The sequence below is a fragment of the Thermobia domestica genome, chromosome 1, assembly GCF_964235325.1.
Source record: "Thermobia domestica chromosome 1, izTheDome1.hap1.1, whole genome shotgun sequence".
In the NCBI taxonomy this organism is placed as follows: domain Eukaryota; kingdom Metazoa; phylum Arthropoda; class Insecta; order Zygentoma; family Lepismatidae; genus Thermobia; species Thermobia domestica.
Genome location: NC_137454.1, coordinates 233,643,585 through 233,657,474, shown reverse-complemented (window position 1 = coordinate 233,657,474; position 13,890 = coordinate 233,643,585). Strand labels below are relative to the sequence as shown.

General features: G+C 36.3%; 1 protein-coding gene across 4 annotated transcripts in view; it reads left to right on the top strand.

The window, feature by feature from the left end:
• LOC145694654 (tachykinin-like peptides receptor 99D) overlaps positions 1-13,890 on the top strand; it is a 1,420,129-nt gene that overhangs the window by 482,473 nt on the left and 923,766 nt on the right. The window lies entirely within an intron of this gene.

Here is a 13,890-nt window from a genome sequence, read left to right as displayed (position 1 = left end):
CAGTGCGGGTAGCTTCTGCTACGTGTGTGGGGAAGTGACATTTTCCTCACAAAAGCACCACTAATAACACCACTAATAAGAAAAGCCTATCAATATTACTTTGGTTGTAAAATTGGAGACCAAGATAAATCTTGAGCAGCCCACATTGTGTGTAACACTTGTGCCAGCAATCTAAGAAATTGGATTAATGGGAAGGGGCGCTCAATGCCTTTTGCAGTGCCCATGAGTTGGAGGGAGCCAAGCGACCACATCAGAGACTGTTATTTTTGTATGGTTCCTTCCGTCAAGAAGGGAATTTCCACGAAGAAGAAGCGGGCCTTGATCTATCCTAACATTCCTTCTGCAATGCGCCCTGTTCCACACGGAGAAGGACTACCTGTTCCTAACCCACCTAAAGAATACGATCTTTTTTCTGATGATGACCAAGAAGTTGAAGCTCCTGAATCAAGTACTTCGAAGGACCCTACGTTTGTTGTAGAAGAACCTCCATGTGAACCACATAGACTTACTCAAGAGGAATTAAGTGGTCTAGTCAGAGACTTGGACCTCTCGAAAAGCAAAGCCGAAATTTTAGCGTCACGCTTAAAGCAATGGAATTTATTGTAGGAAAAAGTAAATATTTCAGTGTATCGGAATAGGGAGAAGAAGTTCACTTCATATTTTACTATGGAAGGCACACTTGTGGCATGTACAGATGTAAATGTTCTCATGAGGGCACTTAAAATTAATTACGAACCTACGGAGTGGAGGCTCTTTATAGATTCGTCCAAGGTGAGTTTAAAGGCAGTGCTTTTACATATTGGAAATTAACTTCCTTCAATTCCTGTAGGTTACGCAGTTCATATGAAGGATTCTTATGAAAACTTGAAACGTTTAGTTCAAGCCAGTAAATATTACGATTTTCAGTGGGTCATTTTTGGTGACCTTAAAGTAATAGCACTGTTGCTAGGTATGCAGTTAGGATATACAAAGTATTGTTGCTTTATATGTGAATGGGACAGTAGAGATCGTGGATCTCATTACCGTAAAAGTGATTGGAGTACCAGAGAAACTCTTCAGCCGGGAGAGAAAAATGTGCAGCATGAACCACTGGTAGATCGAAACCGAATTTTGCTTCCCCCTCTACATATTAAATTAGGTCTTATGAAAAGTTTTGTTAAGAGCATGAACCAAGAGGATGAGGCCTATAAGTAGCTAAGAGGACAATTCCCTCGATTAAGTGATGCCAAAGTTAAAGAGGGTGTTTTCATAGGGCCACAGATTAGGCAACTATTCAAAGATCACATGTTCGACGAAATTCTCCAAGGTGAGGAGAAAGCTGAGTGAGAAAGCTTGAAGAATGTTTGTTCACAGTTCTTGGGAAGACACCGAGCAACAAATAACAAACAACTGGTAGCAAAGTTGTTATTGTGCTACGAAACTCTTGGTTGCAATATGTCTCTGAAACTCCACTTTCTTCATTCACATCTAAACTTCTTTCCCGAAGATTGTGGAGCAGTAAGTGACGAACATGGTGAGCGTTTCCATCAAGATATTGCAGCCATGGAGAAGAGATATGAGGGAAAGTGAAGTTCTAACATATTGGCCGACTACTGTTGGACTATTGCAAGGATGCTCCAGATGTAACCTACAAAAGGCAAGCCAAGCGAAGGCGCTCAAAATAAAGTAAACATAATGCTGTACAAGGGATCACTTGAAACTTTTTGTCTACATTGCAGTGTAGTTCTTGCACAAAAAGGTATTTGTACATATTTTTCATGTTTTGATGTTAATACTGCTTTTATTACGGAATTGTTAATGTTTAACTTGACCACGGATACTTTATTTTCTGTATCGCTGTGAAACTGGTATTTGCGCAATTTTGAAAAAGGAAGTACAAGGGTATAGAAATCTATAGGTTAGGGTACTTCTTAACTCCCCAGCTTATCACATCACAGTGAAATAGATAAAAAAAAGTGAAATGTAGGTTTTTACAAGGATTTTGCTTAAATGTTCTATAAATATTAATACATTTGTATATATACAGCTACTGTTGTTGTACAAGGGAGCTTTTTTTCAGAACCTGAGCTAAGAAAATTCTTCTATTATCATTTCCTTTCATATTATGCTTAAATGAATATAAAAATCGCAATTTCAAAGAATTTACATACTTTCGATCAGAATTTGTTGAACAGTGTAACACGAGAGAGCAGAGGTGGATCTTGGTGGTAAAAACTGGGGGCGAGCCACAGCCCAGACTGTAATAGATATATCATGAGTTTACTATAAATTTTCAAAAATATATAAATAGTAACTTAAGTTACTTTTGTCAGTCAAAAAACCGAGGGGGGGGGGGATAGGCACCTACGGACTAGGGCTAGATCAGCCACTGCGAGAAAGGCTACTGCTAGGCGACTATTCTGTGTCAAAACTGAATTGTACTAGCACCATTTTTTGATATGCTGTATTTTGACGCCAACTTAAAACTATAGTATTCGCGACGACTCGTGAAGCTGGACTCTACACCAATCATAGAACTACTTTGCATCATTATGATACATCTGGAACATTTGGTACGATTCGTGCAGCTGCCTTCCGAATGCACACTTCACAAAACATGAGACAGCAAAATTGCATCAACAACGTTGCCAAACGTAAAAAGCATGGTGAACGAGAACAAAAAAAAAAAAAAAAACTATAACACGATCACTAACAACTATTCGAATTAAACGCTAACAATAATAATAGCAAAAATATAAAATAATGATAACAACAATAACAACAAAACGAAAGTCAGCGGCAATCAGACAACACTGCCTTCATGAAATGTTGTCCGTATAACGAGAGAAACAACACTGGCAAAATTCATGAATGGGGCTTGACGACCGGGACATGCGTCACGTTCCATTAGCTGATGAAATTGTTACGTATATCTAGGTTCTATCTTCGTGACCCCACTCGATGACTATAACACTTTATACACTGATATATCACCTGAATATAGAAATACATATATACAGAAGTATTATTACTGTTGCCATAGCTTATAAGAACAACTCTGAATTTCGCTATGTATATTGAAATTCGGCACATTACATACAACGCTATTGTATTTGTTCTACTTCTATTACACAATCCAAACTAATACTTTTCCCTCTTTCATGTCTGCGATTGTTTTGTCGCTTGTGCTTGTTTTATACTTCTGTTAAAATAGCAGTTCTGCAGCTTCTTCGCCAACTTCAGGATATTTTTTTGTCGTTTGATCTTAACACCAGTAACATTAGAATACAATACGCGCGTGTGCAAATGGGTGCGATGTGTAAAAATTATAAAATGCTTGCATAGACCAAAACCTACAACCAGGATTGGTATAGTATTTTTTCGCCATATTACCAAAACCGTGTACCCCGTATTTAGTAAAACTGTAAACAAAAACAAGAGAAGAATTGTATGGGATTTCTTTTCTTTCACCAGCTTCCATTGAAACATTTTTGTTAAGAGAAATCAGAATGATGGCATTTTTCTCAGTTCACAATCGTAGTGACTACTAATTACAAAGAATAAGCGTAAAATGGAATTACCTCGGTTTTGTGTCTCATCTTATATTTGTCCTTTTTCATTGTACTGATAATTCTAGTTTTTACTTGTTTTATAATTTAACATAGAGGTAAAAATAATCTGTCGTGTTCTGACCATAGTCAAAAAAAAAAAAAAAAAAAAAGCTTCATCAGACGAAGCATAACGTATTTTGCGAGTATCTGTCCTTCAATGCGGGTCCTTTTTTTCCCTAAATAATACACGGCAACATGTCTTGCTGGGAAGAAATTGCTCGTTCATTTCTATATTCTCTCCTGGCTTGAAACTCAACATACTGTTTGAAACAAACGCGTTCCAAAGTTCTGATCTAAGAGCAAACTTATCACCTTTCTAACACTTATTTCGACAGCTCTTCTAATTGAATCGCTTGAATCTCAGTATTATTTTCAAATTATATTCCATCTGTATCTAAGGGCAGCGGTGGCTCAGTGCTAAAGCGTTCACATCTGGTGCATGGGGTCACTGGTTCGATCCCAGCTCGCGCCAAGTGAGCTTTGGGGTGGACAAACACCGTATGCGTGGGTTTTCTTGGGGTTCTCTCGTTTCCTTCCACTTTCTTCATTCCACCATTTCATTCATTTCTCATCATCACCGTCTCATTTAGCCTAACCGGCATAACCGTGGGACGTAAGACTTAAAGCTTACATTTTTAGTCATGGTGTCAAAGAGGAAATTTAATTCTTACTTTGTAGATCATAATTTGTTAACACATGTAGATGTTTCGTACGATACGGGCTTCTCAAATACATAATTGCGATCGCTTTTAATTCTTTCATAGTGGAGGTAGTCGGTTGAATAGGCCTAAATCTTGTGAATGTTATTATTATTATTATTATTATTATTATTATTATTATTATTATTATTATTATTATTATTATTATTAAAAGAATTTCGTTGTTCGATAGTAATGGTAAAATGAGGATTTTTTTTTTCCTTCACAGTGCGGGTATGATGTGGCTCATTTTCTTTGTTCAGCAGTTAATTATTGAGAATATTGAATGCAAGTCTACCTCAACATTCAATACACTACAATTTTTTATTTGAGTACAAAAGAAAAATATTAATCTAGTGAACATAAAAGAACGTGCCAAGTGGGAGATAATATTGACAAATAATTTAATGTATTTTGTTTTTGATGGATTGGTTACGGAAAACCTGCAATATAATACGTACTGTTATTGACATGAATGGTAAGAGTTATTCAGATAGAGAAACAAGTATCTTAGGTGACATCTAATAGATTACACATTATATTTTCAGAGGTACGGCATTGTACAAAGGAAAGAATTTAATAATATACTCATCCAAAATTACATAAGTTATGCTTATTTTTAGTAATATAAACATCATACTGGATAATTTAATTGTTAAGGGTCTTCACTACAGGGAAATTAAACTACCACTAATTTTAGTTGTTTTTTTGTAATATCTTCAGAACAAATAAAAAATATTCGAAAAGCAGAAACGTAGTGAACTAGATAAAATTATTTAGCATGTGATACCTTTACCACAATTCACCTATCTGCTTTTGGTATGCCGCTATTTACAGAACCAGGAAAAAAATGCTAAATCTATCGACAGTTGCAAATCGAAACCAAGTAGGTGAATTGTGATAACGGCATCACATGCAAAATAATATTATCTAGTGCACTACTTTTTTGCTTATTGAATATTTTTGTTTGTTTTGAAGATATTACAGAAAAACTCTAATATTAGTGGTAGCTTAATTTCGCTGTAGTGAAGACGCTTAATAGGTGCTGTACTCGCTGACTAAAATAATAATGTTACAGTAAGCAAGCTTGTGAATTTGAATACAACAATCATTATTTCTAAATTGAGCTCCTACAAAATAAACTTCAGCTCCACGGTAAAATGTAAATCTGTAATTAAGCTCGTTTTTCTTTAGAAAGCTGATAACATCTTCAGTTTCATATAGTAACATTAGTTTTTGGTTTTGTTTGTGGTCCTTCTGATTTCACTCCAAAGTACTCTCGGAGAGATTTGCTAAAATATAACTATACTTTTATATACTATAATAAAAGCGAATATATCAACTTTTATTTTATGGTTCAACAAGTTTGAAACAAACTCTTTTGTTTACTGAAATTGGTATTTACAACACGTGGTCTTTCCAATAAATACGCGAACTGATGTCATAAAGCACAGTATGTTTACAAAATTAGGGTACATCAATTGTATCCACTTCAAATTACTCCCCATTTGTAGAAATATACATGTCCTACTTCTGTGTCCATTGTTTAAAACAGCCCTGGAAGTCTTCAGAAGTCAGGCTCTTCACGTGTTTGTCGCTTCATGTTTTATCGACTTCGCGTCGTCCCAGTGCCGTCTCCGCATGACCACTTTACAGTTCGGAAATAAAGAGAAATCGCAGGGGGTTAAGTCTGGTGAGTAGGTGGGGTGATCGAGGGTTGTGATCGAATAACAGGCCAGAAATTCGCGGACGATCACTGATGAATGTGCATGCCCGTTGTTATGATGCAACAGCCATCCATCACTAATACACAAATTCGGTTACACTCAACGCACATAATCCGTCAAGCGCGTGAGAACATCCACATAGAAGCAACCAGGACTTTGTCCTGGAGGAAGAAATTCATGGTGGACAACATGAACGTAAAAAAAAAAAAAAAACATGAGTATATGTATACCTTCATATACACACGAACTCCCTCACTCACTCTCTATATTTTTTTTCTATTATATAGCTTTCGTTAAATAAAATCATTCAATTTTGTTGGAATATGACATGCATTTATCTGAGGATCTTCTATCGTCTTTACTGATGGAAGTGAAACGAATCAATAATGAAAGAGCGAATTTCCTTCCCTTCCTCGCATGTTTGTAAATACTTCTCTGAGAATGTTGCAACAATATTCCGACTTTTGTGAAACGTAACATGTGTTCTGCTTGACATTAGAAATTTGCTAGTGTAACTCGGAGTTCAAGTTAGTAAGGACGAAAAGGGAGGACATCACAATTCATTAATAAGAAACTTGAATTTTCCTAGCTCCCCTGAATGGGCCAGGGCTTATAACATTTCAAAACATATGTGTAATAAAGCAATAATCATTTCAGTTTATGCATGTAAAATAAACAGCATTTCTGTGACGAAAATGCATATACAATACATAATGAAGAGGTCGACAGGTCGGTAATCAGCCCAAAAATGTAGGGGTGGTGGTAGAAGTTAAGGGGCACCCGATCCAAACATATTATAGTTCATTTTCAAGCCTACCGTGAAAGTTTTAGGGGGGCAGCAAAAATTTAAGGGGGCCCGGCCCCCTAGACCCTCTGGATACGGGTCTGGGTCGACATACAACAATATACTTGAATTGTTTCTTATATATATCATTCTTATTCTTTATTATCCCACTTTTTGATTGAGCAGTAGTTGAAGTGTAATTATGAATAATTAAATTACTTAGAGCTAGAATATAAACGTGATGAAACTTTCCTAATGCATTCGATAAGAACCTGAAGAAAACACAAGAGGAAGACATGGAAAACACGTGATTATTATCAGATATTTGATCTTTGCTGGTTTGATATTTTCGTTCATAAATCCTGGAGCTTGCTTATTCCACAGCCACTCATGTGGCAGGCGTTGAGTCAGTGTTGTCAGATCTGAAGATCAAAAGGTAGCGAGGTTGTGCTCTAAAAAATAGCGGATTTGAACTATTTGTAGCCCAAATTGAAGATTGAATTCTCTCGCAGTCATACACTTTTATTAATCATATACATCAATTTAATAGAAACACCTTGAACTGGAAATACATCAGATGTCTGGGTTGACAAAGGTAAAGCGGCGACCACAGTTTCTGTGTGTGGGGAAGAGGGGAATTAAGGCAAACTCTACAGTGCATCAAGGGCAATAGAACTGCAGTGTAAAATAAACGGTATTTGATGATGGTATGTAATGGGCGATTTTTCTGATTTTCAAGCAGACATATTTGCTTAGGCCTAAAGCAGTTTTGTAAATTCTTAAATGCACTTTACAATGTTTGTAATAGAGCTCTTTCGTGGCTAAGCGGTTATCGTACGCGCATTTGACGCGAGAGATCCGGGTTCGATTCCCGACGGGAGCTCAAGTGGTTCAGATTGCACGTTAATGAGTAGGTCCACTTCTCATATAGCCTCACTGTTGAACGGGACGTTAAACTCAAAATCAACTCAACGTTAAAAATATGATTTTTCACTGATATTCCTCACTTCTTTAATTTATTCGCTAAATTCTTTATTTTGTAACCATGGATTTTGGATGTTTTTATTCTAGCTCCACTTATTCATTATGTTAATATGGATAATACAGTAACACAATAAAATCTGCGATGTTCACGTTCACACAGATCAGTACAATTATCATACCTAGGCATTAACTTGAGACATCAACAGTACCGTGCCGTGGAAAATCAGCGTCCAGGAGGGAGTATACGACTGTCTTCCACACATGAGAGTGAGGTCAACAGACCAGCCACGAAGCGCCACCATGGTTGGCGCGAAGCGTAAGAAAATTTTCAAAAATAAATCCTGCTTTTCCTTGATTTTGTACGCTTTTTGTTGCTTTTTACCTTCCATTTTATATATGTACACGTGCATTTTCCTAATAATGAGTAACATTATAGGATCACTTCCTAAAATATTCCAAGTGATTTTTCTTATCTCTTTTTTCTTTCCTTTTTGTTTATCCTCGCGAATTCCTTACTTCGGAGCTCAGGGCCATTGCCCTGCTTGCCCTCCCCACGGCACGGCACGGCACTGGACAGGAATACGGTCAGTGATACTGCAACAACATGAACTCAACAAAAGTCTAGTGATGTTAGACCTGGAGATTAAAAAGTGCTAAAACAAGAATTAAATTAGTTTCTAACAGGTGACTTTTAATAAAACTATTGTTTGTTGAGAGTAGAATATTCAGCAAACAGGACTTTTATTGTATTATATACAAAACTAATAATTTGTGGTTTCATATATGAAAATAGGTAAGTAGCGTATTCTTCAGAGTTATAGCGAGCAGATAATTGAAAGTAGCCCAAAACTAGCGCGTTGTCCAATTTGAAATTTTGGTAGCGAGGGTACTTCAAAAATCGCTCAATCCCCTACTTCTAGCCCAACATAGCAACACTGCGTTCGGTCAACCTCTCTCCGCAGCACGTTGCACAGTACTAGTAGACAATCCTCCATGCGACGTATTCCCAACTCTAGAAGTTTTTGAAGAACTGTAAATTTTTAAAAAATATTTTTGCTTATGTTTGGCAAGTTTTCATATTTAACAAAAAATTAACAGTTGTAGAATAGATGTTTCAAAACAACAATGACAAAATTTGGGAGATAAATCCTGGCACTAAGATAACACGAAAAGTATAGATCAACCTGGGTGTAGAAATGCTTCCTTCTGTGCTGTAGGCGGCTGACAACATGAAAAATGAACTTCTAGAGCCCCAAAGCTAGGGAACCTATCGTAGTCGGTTTAAGACTTCACTTAGGAACTAATATGTCCCCTATTCAAAAATCCATGTTTCAGAATCCTAAGGTACTCACGCAACAATTTTTATAGACGGAGTTCGGCCACGGGCATATAATTTGAAGTACTCACCAACTATCTTTATAAAAATTGCTGTACACGTACCACAGGATTCTGAAACTTCCTGTGGATAGGGTACATACGAGTTCCTAAGTGAAATCTTGATCCGACTACATAGGTTTGGAGCTATAGGCCTTTAAAGTGCACTTTTTTCATGTTTTCGACAGCCTATGTGCCGAACGGAAGGAAAGAAGAAAGGAAGGAAGCATAACTCCGAAAGGAAGCATTTGCGCACCTAAGTTGGTCTATACTTTTTGTCTTATCTTCGTGTTAGGAATCACCTCCCAAACGTTGTCTGTGTTGTTTTGAAGCACCCTATATAAGACTGCCCTAAAATGAGTCTTGGGAATGTTGGAGAGTTTGGCAACTGCATAGTATGACTTTCTTGGTTTTGTTTTGTATTATACTACGTACAGGCATTTTACTGCTGGAGTTTGAGCTGGAATTTGATTTTACAAATTTTACTAATGTTTTTGTTTTTAGACTCAACTGTGCCGAGTATGCAACAGAAAGTCTTTACGCGATGGGTACTTTTGTTTATTGTTTATATTTTAAAGGTGAACTTTTTGGGTTTGTTATCAAGATTTTGGCGGAAGTTAAAACGTGACTATTTACAGTCTGCTATCTAAGACATGGATAACTAACTGTTCGTTAATTGTTTAATAGGATATACTATGAGATTTTAAAATATGTTTAAGCAATTGTTTTCAGTTATAAAAATATTTGAAATTACATTAGGAATTTTGATCATGATGATTGCAGAAAGGATCTGAATACATTTTTTTTTATGAATTTGGATTATGGACGTTTACTAATATTTTTAGGGATATACGTAAACTTTCTTTATAGACAAGTCAAAGGTTTAACATAGTAAACGAAGCGTTTAATTATGGCTTGAGAGCAGAAAGATGACCATTAATGAGATTTAACTAGTTTCCCCTTAATATCTCAAAACTATAAAAAATTAATTCAGATTCTTACTGCATTTATCCATTCAGTTATTAGTAATACAAAACTTGTTTTACTTGGAGTTTGGTAATTGTATATTTTATTTATTTAAATATTTCTATATGTTTCATATTATGCTTCTCTCTTTATGTTTCATATTTTCCTTCAATTGTCTCAGTTGCATCTGCTCTAAATAATAATAATATAACTATTAGAAGTAACTTAATGTCTAGTGACAAATCCTCAAAATTATTTAAACTATTACCTAAAATATCATTAGTATGCCACATGGATCTCTGGCGGGGAATGAAACCTTGTGTGTCCTTTGTCAGTAACGAGCGAACCAGAGATTTCTTGCTCTAAAGATGGACGTCTAGCTACTAAAGCAGCAAAGAAGGTTCATGTTTTACCTGGACAACGAGCCAGATTTTCCTTTTAAGAAAAGACATATCCGGTCCATATCCAATCCCAAACTCTGACCTTTTCATCATCAAAATACCACTTGCACACTTTTAAGACGAAATGATTATTTATGACCGAGTCGACTAACGTTCTAGTTGTCTGTCCGTAAGATCCCGGTAGAGATAATTGTATTTGAATTCAAACCCTACTAGTGATTCGGATTCCACTTTGAAACATCAGATCCCGTCTTATTTAGTCTCAGTGTTGCAAATAGACGTTAAACTAAAAATCAATGCAAGTCAATTTCAAAGAGAAATCAAGTGTGAAACAAAAGCGTTAGTGTTTGCAAACTTTGAACTTACGATGTTTGGATTGGAGTCAGTTCTATGAACTGTCTTTCTCCTTCTACAGATTGCGAACATGTTTATCCGCAGTGTTATGGAAGGCATGTCACACATGAGAAATGAAAAGTGAAAAAGCGTTATGATTTTGCTATTTCTTTGAACTTGAGTGTTATATATATATATATATATATATATATATATATATATATATATATATAATTTACTGTATATATGTATGTGTGAGCATTCTGTTTTATGAACCTATGAGTGAATAAAGGGTACGGGGTGGGGAGTGGTAAGCGTCAGAGAGCAGCTCTCCCTTCAAATCAATAAGTCTATTACTGCTTCATTACACATAGCGTGAACATGATTTCCGCCTTCAATACGACCAAAGCCTTGCCAATTTTACGGTAATCATCGCACAAGCTTTGACACCATATCACAACAATCCCATTCCCTTCGCGTTTTTTTGCTTTTTACGCTTTTCCCGAGTGTACGTAGAAATCACTGAATGGGAACTACGTATAAATGTTAAAGCTAAATAAGATAACAATATCTGGGCTGGAAAATAAAACAAACATAATTTCATTCTTTAATATAACTTTTATGATATTACACTATACTATAACTTGTTTCTCTAAAGAGTACAGCGTCGCATTTGGCACTACACGACTATCCATTATCTGCACCTGTTAGAATGTTGCAAGTCAAAATAGGGAACAGAGACGTTGTCAATAAATGCATGTTGCTGAGATTTTGACAGTCACATTGCGTTTATTTTAGCATTTGCATATTTCTGGGTGGAGTAGTTCTCGGGGAGAAATATAAGGCTTTTGGGATTTACATCTTCTTTATACAAAGTTTCAATATAACAGTTAGTATAGAACATAACGCTAGTTTTGGGGACACACTCAAGAAACTTAAAACAATCTTTCCCAATTGGTCGTCCGCGTACCCCAAGGGAAACCTGGAACACATTTAGGGAGTGCGTGACATGATTTACATTTCCTAATTTATAAAAAAAAAAAAAATTATAAAAAAAAATATATAAGTAATATCATTACATATGTATTTATTTATTTTATAAATTATGAGATATAAATGTCATTTCCCCTGTATACATATAGTGGGTAAAAAAGTATTTGGACACCTCGCACAAAAACAAAAAAGCCGCTACTTTGCAGCGTACATAACAAGATAACAGTTTGGATTGTATGTTGGAAACAAGAAGCAAACACATTCTTTTATTTGCATGTATACATTTTAACAAATCTGAAAATTGTACATTATAATATCGAATGAAAGATAACAACTATTTATAGTACACAAAAAAGTATTTGAACACAACGAAAACTGAACATAAAAAAGGTATGAAACAAGAACAAGAGGACCTCTCAGTACTTTGTCTGATATCCTTTAGCTGCGACGACTGCTTGAAGATAAGAGAACATACTGAATCAACTGTTCTCTGCGGGTAGGGTTGGGTTTACGGATATTTTTCTTTAGTTCAAACTCGACGGAGTTTCCAGATAGTGGTGCGTATTGCAATGAAATGAAATCTTTGAGGTTTACGTCCCACGGTTATGCCGGTTAGGCCAAAGGAAACGGTGATGATGAATGAAATGGTAGAATGAATAAAGCGGAAGGAAACGGGAGAACTCCGAGAAAACCCACGCACACGGTGTTTGTCCACCACAAAGTTCACTTGGCGAGGGCTGGGATCGAACCAGGGACCGCAGGTGGACGCTCTACCACTGAGCCACCGCGGCCCGGGCGTATTGTAAAGGATCCATTGGCGAACATTGTAAGCTCGGTGCTTGGGGTCGTTATCTTGTTAGAACATTCACTTATCACCCAAGCGAAATTTTTACGCGCTATCCTTTAAGTTTGATTTTAAGATCGCCAAATATACTCTTGCAATCCTAATACCATCAATCACATGGATACTACCCACTACATTAGCATTTAATATAGCACAGATATACTTAACTGTTGGAACAATATTTTGTTTTTCAAATGTTTTATTCTTCTTTCGCCAAACATGTTGGTATCCATCATTTCCAAATACGTAGATTTTAGTTTTATCTGTGAAAATTACGTTGTGTCAGAAATCTACAGGTTCATTTTGGAACTTCTTTGCAAATTCTAGTCTTTTTTCTGTTTGTTTGAGAAATGTATGTTTTTCCTTGCTGAACATCCTCGAAATCTACTGTTTTAAACATATTTTTTACTATTTGAGATGTAACATGACTTGCATGTCCTGGGCGAGTGATGTGGCCACCTACCTTGCACTTGTTCGTGGATTTCTCTTCATAGTTCTAATGATGTACTTTTCTTGACGGAGATTTAGCTTCCTTGGTCGGCCTGTTCGCGGTTTATTTTGTAGTATTTCTTCTGTTTTGTGTTTCTTTATAATGTGACCAACTGTGTAAGGTAACTTGGACATTGCACGGCCAATTTCTCGTTATCTTTTGCCTTCTCCACACAATTTCACAATTAACTTTTCTTTCCTCTAGTGTTGTCTCTCTCCGTTTTCTCGCTATGATACTGGTTTCGTCTTCAACTGCTATGGCCTGCCTCATTCTGTTTTGTAGACTACCCAGATACACTGAGCAACTCTTCAGCTCCTATTTCTGCGATCACAGCGCTGGCCAAATACTTATTTGCTACCCTCCTACCTACCTACGTATTTCTTTTCCCTTCACTCACGGCTGGCAGATGTAGTACATGACAGTACTCAATAGGCGACATTAACTATCATACCTCTGATGTTAATGCCCCAATAATCTTTTGTTCTATACTATCTTGCATATATGGTATTCTCTTGTGATTTCATCCTATCTCTAGTTGTCCAAATACTTTTTTGCCCGCAGTATAAAGGGTGTTTCAAAGCAACGATAATGTTTGGGAGGTCATTTCTGACACCATGGTAAGACAAACAGTATAGACCAATCTGATGTAAAAATGCTTCTTTTCGGTGTTGTGATCAGCCGAAAATTTGTCAGAAAAATACCAAAA